The sequence below is a fragment of the Marmota monax genome, unplaced genomic scaffold, assembly GCF_021218885.2.
Source record: "Marmota monax isolate L192 unplaced genomic scaffold, Marmota_monax_Labrador192_F-V1.1 WCK01_AAM20220418_F8-fsc00051, whole genome shotgun sequence".
NCBI classification, from domain to species: domain Eukaryota; kingdom Metazoa; phylum Chordata; class Mammalia; order Rodentia; family Sciuridae; genus Marmota; species Marmota monax.
Genome location: NW_026695202.1, coordinates 13,784,006 through 13,803,115, shown reverse-complemented (window position 1 = coordinate 13,803,115; position 19,110 = coordinate 13,784,006). Strand labels below are relative to the sequence as shown.

General features: G+C 51.1%; 1 long non-coding RNA gene across 2 annotated transcripts; it reads left to right on the top strand.

Annotated features, from left to right (window-relative positions):
• Position 1: 1 nt before the first annotated feature.
• Positions 2 to 8,656, top strand: LOC124083077 (uncharacterized). Of its 2 annotated transcripts, XR_009225400.1 has the most exons (4): positions 2 to 890; positions 7,085 to 7,207; positions 7,291 to 7,473; positions 7,999 to 8,656. It is a non-coding gene; the product is annotated as an uncharacterized LOC124083077 (long non-coding RNA). The 2 variants fall into 2 exon arrangements; XR_009225399.1 differs by lacking the exon at positions 7,085 to 7,207.
• Positions 8,657 to 19,110: the final 10,454 nt, after the last annotated feature.

The following is a 19,110-nucleotide window of genomic DNA, read 5'->3' as shown; positions in this document are numbered from 1 at the left end:
CTTAGCTGCCGAGCCCGGGAGCCCTGAGTGGTCTGCCCTGGAGGCCGAGCCGCGCGGCGGAGACTGAGCTGCGGAGCCCTGGGAGGTGGCTCACAGCCTCCAAAATCCCCCGCTGCACCCGGGCGGCGTCGGAGGGAGCGGATCATGCTCTGCTGGGCGCGCGGGTGGCGGGACCCTGGCCCCAGCGCAGTACCCGGAGCTGCCCAGCGGGCACCCACAGCGAGCAGGGGCGGGAGCTCGCTTTATTTATTTACTTATTGAGACAGGGTCACACTAAGTTGCCGAGGCTGATCTCGAACTTGCGATCTTCCTGCGTCCAGCGTCGCTGGGTTTACAGGAATACGCCACCACGCTCGGCTTTGCGGTGACCGTTTAATGCCTACCTCCAAGGCCGGCATGCGTCCACGTGTTCCACCGGGCCCTGAGGTCCTCAACAGAGCCTGGCACAAACCAGCCTAATATTTGTTGTACAGATAGAGGACTAAATGTGTGAACTGGGAACGTGAAGGACCCCGCCAGCCCAGGTGGGGAAAGTTTCTAACCAATATCATCTAGTGTGCAAAAGGTCAAGAGCCCCTCGTCAGGAAGACCCTGTTTGGGGTGAGGAGATTTCGTTATAGGAGGGCCTACAATGATGGAAGAAAAATGCTCCCTTTGAATCTTTAAAGTGGGAAGTCTAGGACAAATTAAGGCAAATACTTCCTGCTCATTCACTGCGCTGGCTAGTTGGAACCCTGGAGAGGACGGGATATGGTCTCCAGGCTCACAATCCCACCGGGGCCCATAACTGATGAACCACAGAGGGCAGGAGAAAGACCTGTGTGGTGACTTGTCCCTAGGATGATAGGGAGCCCAGACCTGAAGATTGAGAAGACCACGGTCTGCAGAAGGTAAGGGGGTTCCCAGCCACACAATGCAGGGAAAGTTGTCAGTGGCTAGAAAATGTGGGCCCCAGAGGGCAAGGGGCTGAGAGTGGGGTGGCAGCAGGTTGTGATGGGACGGTGCATGCTGGGGTCCAGGAGACTAGGAGCTGGGGGCAGGCAGTGAGACCATTTCTATGAGGGGTGCACACGTGGGGGTGTCATTAGCCCAGGAAAAGCTTTGACCTCCTGTGGACAAGGATCCTTAAGGAGTTATGCAGGAGTTATGCAGGAGTCATAGACTGTGGGTGACAGGCATTGCAGACATGACCCCTGTGAAGCATGGTGATCTGCTTCCTCTTCTGCCCAGAGGACCCTCTGCCACTTCCTCTTCATGGATGATGCCTCATTTATTACCTGAGCACCAGGCTCAGTGTGACCTCTGGGGAGGGATCTCCTGCACCTTCAACCTCAAAATCCCTTGATCCAACCGGCCCCTTCAATAGATTGGCATCAGCTCCCCATTTTCTGTCCCTCTGTCTTGTGATCTCTGTCACCCCACCTCCACCCCATCCTCGTATCCCAACCACTGTCCATCTCCGTCTCTGCTCTGCCTGCCTCATCCTCTTCCATTCCTGTGATCCTTCACCCTCTTGTCCTACTGCCACAAGCTCCTCCCTAAAAGTCACATGGCTCCCATCTTCCCTGTGTGGGACTCTGAGGTGCTTCTCACTACCTGCTGGAGAAGGGTGGATTTCCTGCCCCAGCATTCGCTGCCCTCCTGGGGCCCTTCTCCCCTTACATTCAGCTCCAGGAGTCCTGGGCACCTGCCCTCAACTCTCACACCTCTGCACCTTGGCCTCTGCTGTTCCTTCAGTTACAACACTGTTCCTTTTTGCCGTTACCATTGAAATCCCACCCTCCTTTCAGGCCTGGTTCAAAAGACCTGTGTTCCAGGAAGCCTTCAGTCTTCCCAGGTGAAGCACATCTCCTCATCTCTGTCTCTGCCCAGTTACCTGTGTCTCAGCCCCACCTCCAGAGTTGGGGGTCAGGCTGTCTCTCTGGCTGGATGGCAGCCCTTAAAAGTGAGAGAAGGGCTTATTCAACTGTGTTTCCCCCCATGCCATCTACCAGAGGACCTTGCACACAGTAGAGGCTCAGTCAGTGTCTGTTGATGGAATCTGAGAATGAGCACCTCTCTCCCCGGCTCTCTGGGGGCGCGCACAGGAAGCCCCTCGTGGGGTGGGAGTACCATGGGCAATTCTTCAGGTCTTTCCTTCTTACCCCTGGTTGACATCCCTCAGTTAAGAGAGTCCTCAGGCACCGAGGGATGGGAGGGGTGAACAGGAGCTCACATTCCCAGCTGCGAGTGACAGATGGGTCCCCAGGAGTGCCCTCCTGCATCAGCTGAGGACGCCTGTGCAATAACAAGGTCCCTGAAGTGCTCGCAGCACGGGGGTCTGGACTGGATCCTGGAACAGAATAGGAATGTAGGTGGAGAAGCTGGGAGAATCCAAATAAAGCCTGGAGTCTAGCTGATGTGAAGGACCAGTGTTTATTCTAGCCTTGTACCACGCAGCGCCAGACTGCCGTGGCTGAAATGGAATGAAGGGCGGGGAGGAAATTGTGCACTATGGTCGCAGTTTTTCTGTAAATCTAAACTTACACCATCACTTAAGAGTTTACTTTTGTAAATAACCCAGATGAGAACATTTGGTTTCACTGATTCAAATTCAATTATGTACACGAGGGGCTTGCACTTAGGTCATACCGCAAAATGTAGTCATTAACAAGCATTTTTTTTTTTTTTTTTGCGGTACTGGAGATAGAACCCACAGTTGCTGAACCAGTGAGCTACAATCCCCAGCCCTTTTTAAAAATTTTTTGTGTAGATAAGGTCCCGCTAAGTTGCTGGGGCTGGCCTCTAATTTGCAATCCTCCTGCCTCAGCTTCCCAAATTGCTGGGATTACAGGTCTGCACTCCTATATCCGCCTCAGCCTCTGGAATTTAGGGGACACTTTCAAACCATAGCAAATGGTTTGAAATTTCTCAGTATTCTTCAGTTTTTAAAATGCATATGCAGGTTAATCTGGCCTCAAAAGCAGGTTAGCTTACACACTGTTTGTTCTCCACCTTAGCAAGGGTCCTCTAGCTATCCCCATAATTGTCAAGAAGGACCCAAAAGCTTCTTCCTGTTTCTTTATATTTGTGCAGTCTTCTACTAGTCCACAATTTTATCTGTCCCTCTATTGAGGGAAAGTGGGATCTTTCCCATTGTTTGCTTTATAAACAGTGCTGCAAGGAATGACATGGTCAGCAGTGACCTCGAGATGCAGTCCCGGAGACTCACAGACAGCTAAAGCTCAGAGCATTTGTCGTTGTGACAGATGTTCCCCATCACCAGACTGTCCCACTTTGTATCCCACCTGAGCTGGACAAACCCACCTTGGCCTTGATGGATGAGGAGAGGGTCCAAGTTTTGAATTTGTGTCAGTTAGTAGGATATCATATCTCAGGGTACTTATAATCAGAAGTTTTCTTTTTATAAATTAACTTAGTCATATTTTTACATATTTAAGGGTCATTTGTATTTTTACATGTTCCTTCTCCATCGTTTTTCACTTTCTTCCCTTATTTCTTAGAATTCTTTCTGTCTTTCTTTTTTTCTTTTGTGATGCTGGGCACAGAACCCAGGCCCTCGAGCATGGGGGGCAAGCTGGGAGCTGACCCCAGCCCATTGTTATTCAGAACTCTTAAGTAATAGAGAGATGCATTCTTTCTCTGTGACATGAATTACATATCTTGTTCCCCAGATAGGGTGATTTTAAAACAGCCACAGAAGAGCCTCTGTCCTGGCATTTGGGGAGGATGGTTATGTAGCAAGAGATTTCTGGAATAGCAACGGTATCCGCAAGCAGCCCGGAAGAGTCTTTGTTAATTGAGTTAATGAACGGTCATTAACACTGTTTCCTGAACTTAGAAGAGGTCTAAAGTGGTTCTTTGTCCATGCTGTTAGCCTAGGTAGACCTGTAATTATAGTGATCTTATGGAGCCGAGGAGTCTGAATTTCCCTCCAAAAGTAAAAGCTAAGTTGATATATAGAGGACTTCTAGGTAAGTGTGAGGATCTTGTATGCCGAATGCACTTGTGTTTGCCAGGTATATGAGCATTCTAAAACACAGAGCTTAGGAAAACACTCTACCAAGATGATGTCTTCCAAACTAAAATTGTTAGTAAGGAGAGCTTTTCTCAAGCGTTAATCTGTGTACTCCTAATTGTATGACGACTGTCGTCTTTCAGCAAAACTATTTAGATGTGCCCAAACACTTGGTGTTCCAAACCACGCTACTCTGGCAGTTAAAAGACTGGGCATTGGATGGGCACAGTGTCACATGCCTGTAACCTCAGTGACTCTAGGACAGGAGGATCGCAAGTTTAAGGCCAGTCATGGCAACTAAGTCACACTGTATCTCAAAAGAAAAAGCACTGGGGGTGTGGCTCAGTGGGAAAGCACCCCTGGCTTCAATTCCCAGAACCCCTGCCAAAAACGACTGAGCATTGATCACCTAGGAAAAACATCTGCAAATAAGTACACTCTATTTTTTTAAACATTTGTTTTTTAGCTGAAGGTGAAAACGATACCTTTATTTATTTATTATTATTTTTTTTGGTTTTAGTTGTAGATGGACACGATACCTTTATTTGTTTATTTGTATTTATTTATTTATTTTTAGTTTTTGGCGGACACAACATCTTTGTTTGTATGTGGTGCTGAGGATCGAACCTGGGCCGCACGCCTGCCAGGCAAGCGCTCTACCACTTGAGCCACATCCCCAGCCCTATTTGTTTATTTTTATGTGGTGCTGAGGATCAAACCTCACGCATGATAGGCCAGTGATCTACCTGTGAACCACAACTCCAGCCCCACATTCTACTTTTTAAATTTTTTTCGTTTATTTTTTAGGACAAGAAAATAAGATATAAAAATAACGTTTTAATTGGAATTTATTTGTGATATCTAATATTTTCAGAACTATTATAGACACTGGATTTTCTTTGCTCTTAATTTTATTTTGAGAAACCATTTTCAGTGGCACACAACTGTGATCTCAGCTGCTCCAGAGGCTGAGTCAGGAGGATCACAAGTTCAAGGCCAGCCTGGTCAACTTAGCAAGATCCTGTCTCAAAACAAAAAATCAAAAGGGCTAGGGAAGTAGCTCAGTGATAGAGGGCCCCTGTTTTCAATCCCCAGTACCATAAAAATAGATGAATAAATAACAACAACTTTGTTATCTATTTTCCTTAAAGTTAACATTTTACAGAATTATAACTTCTAATGAAACAACCTAAGCCATATTTTAATATGATAGCCAACATCTACAGGACAGATAGGCTATATTGACCCCTATTCATTAAAAAGAACTAATGGCCAGGCTCAGTGGTGCACGCCTGTAATTCCAGCAGCTTCGGAGGCTAAGGCAGGAGGATCATGAGTTCAAAGCCAGCCTCAGCAAAGTGAGGCTCTAAACAACTCAGTGAGACCCTGTCTCTAAGTAAAATACAAAATAGGGCTGGGATGTGGCTCAGTGGTCGAGTGCCCCTGAGTTCAATCCCCAGTACCACCCCTCCAAAAAAAAAAAAAAAAAAAGAAACAGTGGAACTGATCTGACTATTCAACAACAGAGACTTGAAAATGAAAACAAGAAATAAAAAGTATAAAGAGGGAAAATTGGTCATTTTTCTGGCCCTCACCCTCTAAGATCAGCTGGAACCCAGGGAATGACGGTTCCCTCTAGGAGAACTGCAACTCTGGTGAGTCATCGACCTCTCACTCGGGGATTATGAAGACCCCAGAGACCAGGAGCCACCCAGTGCATATTCTGCAAAAAGGAGGACCATTGGACAAGGGAATGTCCCCAGCCTTTCTAAGGGAAGCCATGTGGTCCGCGAGACCCTGGCCCATCCTGGCAGATGGCACGACTGGTAGAGGAAAAGATTAAAGGAACTGAGAGGTTTCTCACAAAGTCCCCAAGGGTAACCCCAAGAAGCCTGCACTGACCTTAACAACCCAGCAACAAACTGGTGTTCAGCCGACACAGGGCGACCTGCTTGGTCTTCCAGCAGGGGGGTAACCTGGGGCAAGTACGCCCCCTCCAGCAGGGAGAGGAGGAGCCAGGCTCAGACTCCTGGGCAGAAGGGTCTGTGCAGGTCCCCCAAGACCCCCGCAGTGGGGATCTCCAAGGGCGGACATCACGGACCCCCGATCAAAATTAAACCCATCCCACTTGAGGTTTGCAGATCCAGGACCACACACACACACCACAGAGAGAGAGAGAGAGAGAGAGAGAGAGAGACAGAGAAGGAAAAAGAAGAACTTCTCTTCGTGTAAGCCACTAGAGGATGTCCGAGTCCTGTTCAAAAAATAAAAACAAAAAAACCTATTTAAGCTAAGTTCCCCTCTGTAGTATAAACCAGGGCTCTTGGGCCTTTCTGCTCTTGTAGTTGGACACAGTACCTTTATTTTATTTATTTTTATGTGGCACTGAGGATCCAACCCAGGGCCTCGCACGTGCTAGGCCAGTGCCACTGCTGGGCCCCAGCCCCAGCCCCTCTTGTGGGTGTTTTTCTCTGGCTGTGGGGAAGTCCTTTGGCCACCGATCAGCTCCCACAGAACCACGCGCACACCCTCGGTGGGGCCGACCTTCGACCACCCCCACCCCCCCACCACCCCCCGCTGGCTGTTCCCACTCCAAGGACTTTGGTTGCTGTTCCCCATTGTTCAGTCCTTGCCTTATTTTGGGGGAACTGGGGACAGAACCCAGGGGCCCTTAACCACTGAGCCACATCACTAGTCTTTTTTATTTTCAGGCAGGGCCTTACTAGGTTGCTGGGGCTGGCTTTGAGCCTGGATCCTCCTGTCTCAGCCTCCTGAGTCGCTGGGATTCCAGGGGTGCACCACGGCGCCCGGCAAGCCCTTCCTTCTTAATCTCCACGTGCAAGTGCGAATCTTCCAGACTGCAGTGTTCCACACCGAGAGAGGGGCAATGGGGGGACCCCGGCTGCTTCTCATTGTCTTGAGGTGACCCACAATCTCCCTTGAGTGTGTCTCTGCTTCCTCAGTAAATCACTGTCTGTGCCTAAACAGAAACAAGCAAACCAACCAAAGGATGCCAGTCCATCCCACAACTGTCCCCGTTGACCAGTTCCTGTCTGTCTCCTTTAGTAGGAGGACGCTGTCTCTGTCCAGCTCAGAGCCATTCTGGAAGCCAGACCTTCACCCTTCATGGCGGACGCTGAGGAACAAGGGATGGGAATGAGTCAGGATAAAAGAGTAAATAAACCCCAGGTAGAAAGGAGGCAAAGGTCCGGCAGGAGGCTGGCCTCCCCCAGAGCCTCCGCTGGGCCCCTCACACCTTCCTCCCCGGGCAGCTTTCCTCCCGGGTCGGTCACTTCCACGTTTCGGGGAAGCCTACGGATCTCCACTCACAGCCTGAAAATCGCTGGAAAGTTCACCCCCGGGCACCGCTCATCAGCCCCAGTCCACGCGTCTTCAGAACAGGCTGAGCACCGAGGCGGAGCCAGCGCAGTCTGCCAGCATCAGCTACCAGTCAGGTAGGACCCGAGGACCTGACCATTCCAGACCCCCCCAGAGCATCTGTGACCAGCGGGGGTGCCAGCCCACATGCCCCCTCATGTCCTGCTAAGACCCTTTAAAAGAAGGGCCTGAGAGCCCCAAAGTGCTTCTCAGTGGACAGGTGACCTTCATTCTCCCTCAAGGTGTCCTCCTCGCTTTCCTAAGTGGATCTTTCCATCACATATGTCAAGGACCCCGCTGCCTTCTCTGGGACCTCCTGTCACCCTCTCTGGTGACACGGGAGTTCACCACAACCCTCTGTTACTCCGGCTGGCTGACATGGCAGCCAGCCTGTCCCCTGCCTACTGGCCTAAGCCACAGTGGCCCCAGCACCTCTGCCAGGACAGCTGCCCTGTCCTCCTGCCCACCCCTGGGGCGGGGCTGGACCTAAGGCAGCTGGGGGTGGAAGGGAAAAGACGAGGAAGAGGCTCTTTCTAGTTGCCCCACAGCCTGTCCCCAGCCCCGTGCTCAGGGACATTGGCTTTTCACTTCATTTCAATTAGGCCTTTGAAAGTCTCAAAGTAGAGTTCACCCGACCAACAGATCCTGACTGGACAACGGCGCCTGGCCTCCACACGGGCCTCCTGAGGCTGTGTTATTCGGGACATGTGACCCTCCATCTGGGGAGCGTCGGTGTGGCCATTCCTGGGCAGGTCTGAAGAGGGTCCCTGGGGAGGGGCACGAGGAAGCCCCTTCCCACCCACTGCGAGGACCTGAATGCCCACTTGTGGGGCCGCCCAGGGGCTCAGATTAGCCCCCGTCAGCGCAGCTGCCACCTGATGGGTTGCTGCAGTCACAGGGCCGTAAGCCATTTAAACGCCCTTTATTCCAGGTGACTCAGGAGGGGCCGCCCCTTTGTTCAAGGCAGGGGCCCCCACCTCCCCAGTGCCGCCACCTCCTTTTTTGCAATCCACGGGCTTGGGGGCTGCCTTAGACCTCGGGCTGCCGTAACGAAGTGCCACCACTGACGGGCAGGTTGGAGCCACAGAAATGTGTTTTCACGCTCCAGAGCTTGGCAGGACACCGTGGGGGGGTGGTAAAGGCCCTTCTCCAGCACGGCCTTGTCATATTTCTGCAGTGGCAATGACCCCATTTCCAAATAAGGTCATTTTGAGGTACTGGGACTTCAGCATCTTTGGGGGCAGCACAACTCAAGCATATGGGGAGGGGAGAGGCCAGCGTCTGTGCCATCTTATCCCGCGTCAGCGGAAACCCCGCTGTTATGGAGGGTGGGGTGGGGGGATTCGGGTTGAACATTTGACAAGAAGGGACCCTTCTGGTACATGGATGTCGAACACATGCTGCTCCGTGGGCTTGGGGAAACAGGGACGTTGATGACAGCCAGACGCAGGGCAGATGCCCCAGGCTCATGGAACATCAGTCTCGTGAGAAGGAGAAAAGGGAGGCTCCTCACTGGAGGAGGACCATGTGCAGGAGGGGCCACCCAGGCGAGGACGGACCACCTGACCTGAGGAGCAGGCAGGAAGGAGGCCGAGCTCTGCGTGGGAGGGAGGAACAGGGAGTGTGGACGGCACCTGGGAGGGAGAGGCCTGGACAGAGAGCTGTCAGACTGGACGGGCCAGCGAGGCCAGTGGACACCGCCTGCCCCTTCCTCTCCCATGTGTGCAGGATATGTATGTCCATCATCCATCCATCTAGCATCTATCACTCACTTATCATCTGTCTGTCATTTATAATCATCTATCATCCATTTATAATTCATTTATCATCTATCAACTACCCAGCTGTCATCCGTCTATCCCTCATCTACCTACTTGTCTATAATCTACCATCTACCTACTTATCTATTTATAATCTGTTTATCTATAATTATCTATGATCATGTTTTCTGTCTTCTAATAATCTTCATCTATTTATCTGTTATCTACTTACTTACCTATTGATCACTATCTTTCCATCCTCTGTCTGCTTATCTGTCTGTCTGTCTATAATCCACCTATCACCTGTTTCTCTGTCGTCTACCCCCCACCTCACAAGGCTGGCATCTGGCTTTTCTGGCGGCTGTGAGGGAGACTGTTCTGGGCCGGGGGGGGGGGCTGGCATTCTTTGGTACCCCTTGGCCTCGATCTTTGCCTACATCCTCACATGATGGAAACAGATTCTTTCTGCTTTTCTGTGTGAAATTCTTTATGATAATTTCTTTCTGCAACTTCGTGTTCTCTTCCCTCTGTGTGTGTCTGTCTCTGAGCCCGAGTTTCCCCTTTTTATAAGGACACCAATGGTATTGGATTAAGGCACGCCAGTGACCTCATTTTTAATTGATTGTCTTCCTTAAGAGCCTAATTTCAAATAAGCCACAGTTATAGGTACTGGGGGTTAGGACTCCAACATAGCTGTGTTTTGGAGACAGAATACGACCCAGAACATGGGTATATTGGGGTTTGTTATATTAATCTCTACTGTGTTTGAAATTTTCCATAATAAAATGATAAATAACAAAACAAAAAAACTCCTATATTCCCTGTCCCCTTTTAGCTTTGTATCAGGGTTATTCAGGGCTGGGGACATAGCTTAGTTGGTAGAGGGCTTGTCTTGGGTTCAATCCCCAGCCCCCCCCCCCAAAAAAAAAAAAGATTATTCAAGGGCTTGACTCCTCCTCCGGCCTCTGTTGACCTGAGCTCAGGTTCATTGTTCCCACCCCTCCTCATTTCCTACCTCAGAAACCACGGGGAGAAACAAACTTCAGTGTGTCCTAGGCCGCTCATGTTGTGTGACGCTGTCTGCACTGAGAGACTATGGATACAGGAGAACCGAAGGGTCCACAAGACAGTCGGGCTGGTCCCAAGCTCCTGGGCTCAAGTGATCCTCAGGCCCCGGCCTCCTGAGTGCCTGGGAAGATGGGAGAGGGCTACCATGTCTGGCTCTGTGATAAATTGTTTTTAATGAAAAAAAAAATCAATGATCAACTGAATTTTAAAAGTGATACTAGGTTTTCTGGGTGTGGCCATGCCTGTGATCCCAGCCACTCAGGAGGCTGAGGGAGGAGGACTACAAGGTTGAGGCCAGCCTGGGCAATTTAGCAAAGTCCTATCTCGAAATTAAAAATAAAATGGGCTGGGGATGTAGCTCAGTGGTAAAGTGTCCCTGGGTTCAATCCCAAGTATCCAAAGTAAAAGATAAAATAATTTTAAAAAATCATAGGCTCAAATTCTCCAGAAGGTTTTTTTCACCTCCAGCTCCTGCACCCATATCCCCCTTGTCCCCACGGCCACCCTTCACTCTCAGCAGAAGATGTTGCCTCCAGGGCTAAGGGAGGGAGACCTACCTGCTGCCTGGCTCCACTCCCCTCTCCACCCTCCCCCAGTCTCAGGAAGACCCTTCAGCTTCCTACTGCGCCCATCCTGGGCCCCGGCCCCTCTCCTGGGCCCAGGCCCCTCTCCAGCACCCTCTGCCCCACCTCTGTCCCAGAGCTGCTCTCTCCCTGTCCTTGAGAACTCATGAGCATCTCATTTAAGAAGAAAGAGGGAAGGGGCTGGGGTTGTGGCTCAGCGGTAGAGCACTCACCTAGCACGTGTGAGGCCCTGGGTTCGATCCTCAGCACCACATAAAGATGAATAAAGGTATTGTGTCCAACTACAACTAAAAAATAAATATGAAAAAAAAAGAAGATGAAAGAGGGGGAAAAAACCTTCACTCAAAAATGAGAGTGCACTCACACAGTACAGAGCCAGGCCCTGAGATCAATTCCCAGCACCACCCAAACAGTAGCTAAATGAACAAACAAGAGAGGGCAAGAGGCTCACAACACCTTTACTATTTTCTTTTTACCAAAAAAAAAAAAAAAAGCTCTGCTGGGTGTTGAACCCAGAGCCTTGTACATACTGGCTCTACCACTGAGCCACACTGGCTGCTTCTAGAACCTTCTTCCTCTCCTGGCCCCCTGGACCAGAGAATGAGGATGCAAACAGCACAGCCACTGGCTGCCCCTCCCAGCTCCGTCCTGGTCTCTGTCAGAGAACCCGGCTCTTCGTGGTGGATTAGGCAACAGGAACAACACACCAGAGCTCTCCAACTCCTGCCCCATCATGGAACAGGAGGCTTTTCTTTCCTTACAATCATCACGGGGATGAGGGGCGCCTCTGGCCGTGCTAACTGAACTTACTTACCCACATTTCCCGGGGGATTCTTTGTTTCCTTAGTGCCAGGAATGAACCCAGGGCCTCCAACCTGCCAAGTGCAGGGTTCTTCCATGTGGGCATGGCTGCACATGGCTGTCGCGTGTTCTCAGGCCGCTGAACACGGTCCGTTTCCCCACCCGTGCCGCAGCTGGGTGGCCCTCTGCTGCAGTTTAGCAAGTCACCCCAGTCATTGAAAGTCCCTGCTTGGCCTCCCTGGGTGAGCCAGCTGCCCGTCCCTGTGACAAAACGTCTGAGATCATCAACTTAAAAGTATGGAAAGTTTATTTTCGTGGTTTCAGAGGTTCGAGTCCCTGGTTCCTGGCCCTGTGGCTTTGGGCCTGTGGCAGGAGCTCATCATGGCAAGAGCCAGCGGCAGAGGAGGCCCACTCGCCTCCAGGCAGGGGGGCAAAGGGTGGGGACATGAAGTCCCCTTCGAGAGCACCCCAGTGGCCTAACTTCCTTCCTCTATGTCCCCTCTCCTAAGGCTCCACCACTCAACAGTGTCACAATCTAGGAACCAAGCTTCAAACCTGGGCCTCTGTGGGACCTCAGATTCAAACTAGGGCTGGGGGTGCAGCTCCGTGAAGAGTGCTCGCTTAGCATGCGCCGCCGGGCTCCACCCCAGACCCAGACTGTGTCAGTCCCCTCCCCCCCTCGGTGGCCCCCGGGTGCTCCTGAGAGTAACAGCCGTTGGCCCCTCTCAGCCCCTCCCTCTGCTGTCTCTGCTTTTTTCCCTCCAACCTGGGGCAGGGGCGGCCTGCTCTGGTGGCACAGAAGACCCCTCCCTTGGCCATGGGTGATTGGATGGGCCCGCTGCACCCCGGCACCACAGGATCCCCTCCTTCCAGGACCAAGCCCTTGTTCCCCAGCTTTCAGGAAGGTCACCAGCTATGGTGGCCCTGGCTATGAGAGCTGCCTTGGCGGGGACACCCTGTGTCCATGTCTCGTCGATTCAGAGGACCAGTTCAGCTTCCCACTTTCCCATGGGCCTTGGTGAGGGTGCCCCTGTCCCAGTTCCTCCCCTGCCCTGGCTGCCCCTCTCTCCCCACAGGGACAGCCTGCAGAGTGCCCCTGACCCCCACCGCAGAGGAGCTGACTGATGACAGCTTGGCCATTCACTGGGTCCACAGACTGTGATGGCCAACCAGCCGGACAGCAGTCAAGACCCCGCCCCACGGAGCTTGCCACAGTGACGGGAGACGGACAAACAGAACAGGCGAGAGCGCTCAGGAGCACTGATGTGGTGCTAAGCCCCGTGGATAGAGTGGGGGTTGCCGTCCACCGTTTCCTGGGGTCAGGAAAGGTCTCAAGTGGTGACACTTGCATTTGAGAGAAGACCTGAAGGACACCAGGGAAGGATCAGGGATCTGCAGGCAGGATGTCCAGGCCAGAGGTGTGGGCACAAGTGGCCGGGATGGTGGAGCAGGGCCATGGGAGGGGGTGGGAGACCCGTCAGGGCCACTGTGCCCAGTTAGCACAGCCCATGAAGGGACTCCTGGGCCTGAGTTTGAAGCCCTTGGAGGAATTTGACAGAACAATCGATCTGAAGGCTGTTCGAACTGCAATCCCTGATTGCCAAGAAGGAACGGGGCGCAGAGGAGCAAGGCCAGGCAGGGAGGCGTTGGGACCTGGGTGGCAGGAGCCGAGGGGCGGAGGGCTGGGGCCGCGGTGTGCGAGGGGCTGGAGGTGCTGCTGCAGTCGTGGGCGGAGCTACTGAGTTCCCAGGAGCAGTGGGCGCGGCCAGTTTGGGCTGATTGACAGCTGGTTTATTTTTGTTTTGCTTTATTTTTGCAACTCCAGGGAGCTAGCCCAAGGCCTCCTGAGTGCTAAACTAGAGCTTCACCATTGAGCTCCACGCCCAGCCCTGGGGCCAAGCACTGGCCTCGCCTTCCCTGAGGACACACTGAGACTAAGAGCTTTGCGGGTCTGGGACCACGCATCCTGCCTCCCAGCGCGTTTGCGCAATCTCCGCTTCAATGTGCCGTGTGTGGCATTAACTGCACAGTTTAACTCTTAGGAGGAAATTTATTCCACATCTGGAGCCTCGCACGTCTGCTAAAAAAATATTACCTTGGCCCCGCGCGGTGGCGCTCGCCTATAATCCCGGCAGCTCTGGAGGCTGAGGTAGGAGGATCATGAATACAAAGCCAGCCTCACTAATTTAGTGAGGCCCTAAGCAACTCAGTGAGACCCTTTCTCTAAAGAAAATACAAAATAGGGCTGGGGATGTGGCTCAGTAGTCGAGCGCCCCTGAGTTCAATCCCTGGGACCAAAAAAAGAAAAATATCTATATATGTATCTCCTTGCTTCTGCAGGCTCCCACTGTGCGGCTCCTGCCTCACAGCGGCTTCTCGGCTCTGACCCTCCTCACCTGGCTTTGATGAGCCCCACGGGCTGGCCCAGCTCTTGCTGCTGTCTCCAAGTCCCACCTCATCATGCCCACACGCATGTGCACGCTCTGCAGGAGACTCACACGGGCCAAGCCACTAGTGACTTCCGTCCTCCTCCGTCTGGCTCCCCCACCCTGCGCCAATCTATGAATGAACTCTCATTAATGCCACCTGTGCCCTGAGGTGCCATCTTCAAACTTGGAACCACGGTGATGCGGGGGGCCAGATTCTTCCCGGAAGGTCGCTCCATTTCCAATATTTGACAGCAGCTCTGTCCAATAGAAACGGAATGCAAGCTGCACGTGTAATTAAAATTAGTCTAGGAACCTATTTGAAAAACTAAAAAGGAAACATTTATTTAACCCAATCTATCCAACATGCAATCATGAAAAGTACTGAGACGTTTTATTTTCTCTTTTCATTTTATATCAAGTCTTCAAAATCTAGGGTTTTGCCCACCCTCCCAGCACACCTCCACCCAGACCAGCTGCACTCCAAGCTCCATAGCCATGGGTGCTAGCTGCGACGGTATGGGACAGCACGTGCTAGGTACTTGGTGCTCCCATCTGGCCCACAGATGAGCAGCTTCTGTCTCACCTGGAAGCTTGTTAGAAATGAAAATCCAAAGCTGGGTGTGGTGGTGCAAATCTGTAGTCCCAGCAATTTGGGAGGCTGAGGCAGGAGGATCACAAATTCAAGGCCAGCCTCAGCAACTTAGTGAGGTCCTCAGTGTTATGGTTTGGATGTGAGGTGTCCCCCAAAAGCTCACATGTAAGACAATGCAAGAAGGTTCTGGGAATCTTAACCTAATCAGTGAATTGGTCCCTGTTGGGATGAACTGATTGGTAACTAGAGGCAGGTGGGTGTGGCTTTGGGGTATATATTTTGTGTCTGGAGAGTGGACCCTCTCTGCTTCCCTCCATCACCCTCTTCCTCCATGATGTTCGGCTACACCTTGGGCCCCAAGGAATGGAGCCGGCCTTCTGTGGACTGAGACTTCTGAAACCGTAAACCCTCAAATAAACTTTTTCTCCTTTAAAAATTGTTCTGGTTGGGGGTAGGAAGGAGAGTAGAATGAATCAGACGTCATTACCCTATGTTCCTATACAACTATACGATTGGTGGGATTCTATATCATGTGCAGCCAGAAGAATGAGAAATTATTCTCCATTATATATGATACAGCAAAGTGCATTCTGTGTAAAGAACAACTAATAAGAACAAATTTTAAAAATTTAAAAAAAATTGTTCTGGTAAGATCTTCTAGCCATAGCAGTGGAAAAAGCAGACTAAAACAGTGAGACCCTATCTCAAAATATAAAAAGGGCTGGGGATGTGGCTCAGGGGTTAAGCAACCTGGGTTCAATCCCTGGTACCAAAAACAAACAAACCAAAAAATCAAAAAACAAATCCAAGAGCCACTCAGTCAGAGTCTGCCCTGACAGGAGGCTCAGGTGATTTGCCTGGGTGTTGAAACTTGAGAGGCCCGGGTGACCATTGTTTTGGTTTGTTCTTTTGTTTTGCTTTGTTTTGAGATGGGGCTCTCACGGTTGCCCCCGGCTTGTCTCAAACTCGTCAACTTAAGTGACCCTCCCGCCTCTGCCTCCCGAGGAGCTGGGACTGCAGGCATGTACACCATACCTGACTTTGGTTTGTTCTTAAAAATTTACTTATTGGTGCACACCTGTAATCCCAGCTACCTGGGAGGCTGCGGAAGGAGAGTTCCAAGGTAGAGGCCAGTCTAGGTAATTTAGCGAGACTCTGTCTTAAATAAAAAGGTCTGAGGAGGTAGCTCAGGGGTAGAGTGCTTCCCCAGTGGGAGCGGGGCCCGAGTTCAGTCCCCAGTATTGGAAGAAAACAAAAAAAATAGCTTGCTTGCATTTTCAGACTCCACATCATTATTCTGGCTCCAAAAGCATAGTCAACTTCCCTTATAATGGTCTCTGTATTAGTCAGGGTCCTCCAGGGACACGGAATCAATAGGAGGGAGATAGGTACACGGAGATGAGTGATGAGGGACTGGCTTATGCTACTAGGAGACCGGGAAGCCCAGGATCTGCTGTCTGCAAGCTGAGGCCTGGGAGGGCCAGCGGCGTGAATTCCACGCCAAACCCAAAGGCCTCAGGACCAGGGGAGCCAGAGTGTGAGTCCCAGTCCAGCTGGATGCCCTGAGAACCAGGAGGGCTAGGTGGCCTTCCAGCTCTACCAGAGGGAGCCCGCCCGCCGCCGCCTCCGCCCAGCTTCCATGGGGCCCCCCATTGGTGGGGGTGCTCTGCCGTACTCGGGCTACCCTCTCAAATGCTACTCCTTCCCCGAACACCCTTCCAGATACTCCCGGAAAGAATACTTTAGCAGATACCTGGGCATCCCTCAACCAGCCAAGGTGGCCCAGCAAGGTGACCATCCCCGTCCCCATCTCTGAGTTTAGAGAAGGGGGCAGCCTCCGTCTCTGCAGTGTCGGTCTTCCCTCCAGTTCTTGGTCCCACGATCCTGCCTCCTCTGAGGCCCTCTATGTCCGTCCCCCCTCTTTCCATCATTACCTCAGGTGACCTACATCTTATAAACAGACAAAGCCACTTACTTTGTCCCCCTTTCTTCCCAGGCCATTACGTGTTCTTTCTCTTTGAGCCTCAAATGGTTCACCATAATCCAAACTTGATGAATTCTCACTGCTCACTCACTGCTCAGCCCGCTGAGCTCCAGCGTCTACCTCGGTCCTTACAATTACATGCAGCAGGTTGACAGAGGACCTCGTACAAGGCTCCTTCCAATCTCCATCCCACTTAACGAACTTGATGTGTAGAATCCCTGGGTATTGCTCAGTATCTTTAGTGATCTTCAGGAAGCCTCTCTTGCCTGCCCCCCAACCTGCCTCTCCAGCTCCTCCTTCAAAAGGAATCAAGCCCTTTGTCTTAGCTGAAGGCAGCACATGGCACATGCCTGTAAATGCAGTGACTCAGGAGGCTGAGGCAGGAGGATTGCAAGTTCGAGGCCAGCCTCAGCAAATTAGTGTGACCTTAACCATTATCAAATATATGATGTGAAAATATTTTCTCCCTTTCATTCAACTTTCTTGATGGTATCTTGATGTGCAAAAGTTCTTAACTCTAACAAAGTCTAACTTGTCAGTCTTTTTCTTTTATTGCCTATGCTGTTGGTGTCATGTCCATGACATCGTCACCAAATTCAGTGCCACAGATTTTTCCCAATGCTTTCTTCTGACAGCTTTAGTTTTGGCTTTTGTGGTGTGTGTGTATTTTCTTTTGCTGGAATCGAGCCCAGGGCCTCATGCCTGCGAGGCAAGCACTTTATCACCAAGCTATATCAGCCCCACTTTTATCTCTAAGTTTGAGTCTTTGATCCATCCAGGCCTCTATAACCACTGCCTCCTGCGTAATTTTTCCTGAATACTTCAAAAGGTGCCTGAAGGGTAACACATCCATGATTAAATTGGATACTTTCCCAGGGGCTCTTCTTTATTTTCTAATCTCAAGTAACATTTCACCATCTTCCAGGTTCAAGCAAAAAAATGTTCGGTCACCCTCAACCCTAAGGGACCAAGTCTTGAGGTGTCTCCTGTTATGGTTTAGATATTAGGTGTCCTCCCAAAGCTCATGTGGGACAATGAAAGAAGGTTTAGAGGAGAAATTATCTGGTTGTGAGAGTCTTAACCCAATTAGTGCATGAATCCCCTGACAGAAGTCACAGAGGTAATGAAGGGGGGCAGGGTGCGGCTGGAGGAGGTGGGCACTGCGGGCACCGTTGGAGTATATATTTGTATCTGGCAAGTGGAGTGTCTCTCTGCTTCCTGACATCATGTGAGCCATTTCCCGCCACCACACTCTTCCACCATGAAGTTCTGTGTCACCTCAGGCCCCGAGGAATGGAGCCAGCCTCCTATGGACTGAGACCTCTGAAACCGTGAGCCCTCAAATAAACTCTTCCTCCTTAAAATTGTTCTTTTCAGGTCTTTTAGTCACAACAGCGAAAAAGCTGACGCATCTCCCAGCCCTGCTCTGCCCTCCACAGTCTCTGCTCTGTCACCCAGGCTGCCCGGACCCTTGTCAGGTTATGGGAACGCTCCTTGCTCCCCATTCCACCCATTTCCCACCACAATGAGCCCCAAATACCAGCTTATGGCCAAAGAAGACCACACAGGAAGATTTCTCAAAAAGTTGGAATTGATTCCATTTCAAGGAAGTTTGTTAGGATAACCATAGCTTCCCGACATTAAAACGTCCTCACTTAGCAAAAATGTCAGATGGATCGTTCTAGGACTATATGCAAAGATTTAAGTTATGTTTTTATTGAAGTAGAACATAACACAGAAAAGTGAACCTCCTCACCAATGTATAGCTGGGTGGATTTTCACAAACCAAACACACACTGTGCCCAGCACCTCGATGAAGGAGCAGTCCCAGCACCCCACAGCTTCTGGCTCACCCAACACCCTCCATACCTGGGTTCCTCTTAGTCACCACTCAGAAATGCCAGTGTCTGGAGGACAAGTTGTTGACTGAAGCCCGGAGACTTCTAGGTGCCGCTCTGGAGGTCTTACAGGATGTGATGGTGGACCATCCTGATGCCCCTGCAAATCTTGACGACAACTTTGTCACCTCTGTCTTGATGTCTTCAGTCTTGGGGGACGGAAGAGGTTCGGTAAACCTAGGGGTAATCAATCTTGAGTTACCTTAAATCATAACAGGGACTTATAAAGGCTGCCTTTGCTAAACACAGTGACTCTCAGGCCTGCAGGCCTCTGATGGGTAATTAAAAGTAAAACCGGATTTTCTGCTGCTGTCACAATAGTGGCAGGTGGGGACTGTTTGTGTTCCAGCTCTTCTAGCTCCACAGCGGGCAATGCCTGCTAGCGTCGTTGTTCGGCAGCAGACCAGCAGGGATTTCTTCTCAGGGTCTGGTCTTGTGTTCTCGAAGAATGAAATTCACGGTCGATAAGGCTGAGTGTGAGAGAGTAAGAGTTTTTCGAGAGAGAAGGAAAGCGCTCTCACTGAGCAAGAGGGGTCCCCATAGAGGGTTGCAGAGGACAGGTTTGGGCCTAGGGGTATTTATCTACAGGGCTCAGGGT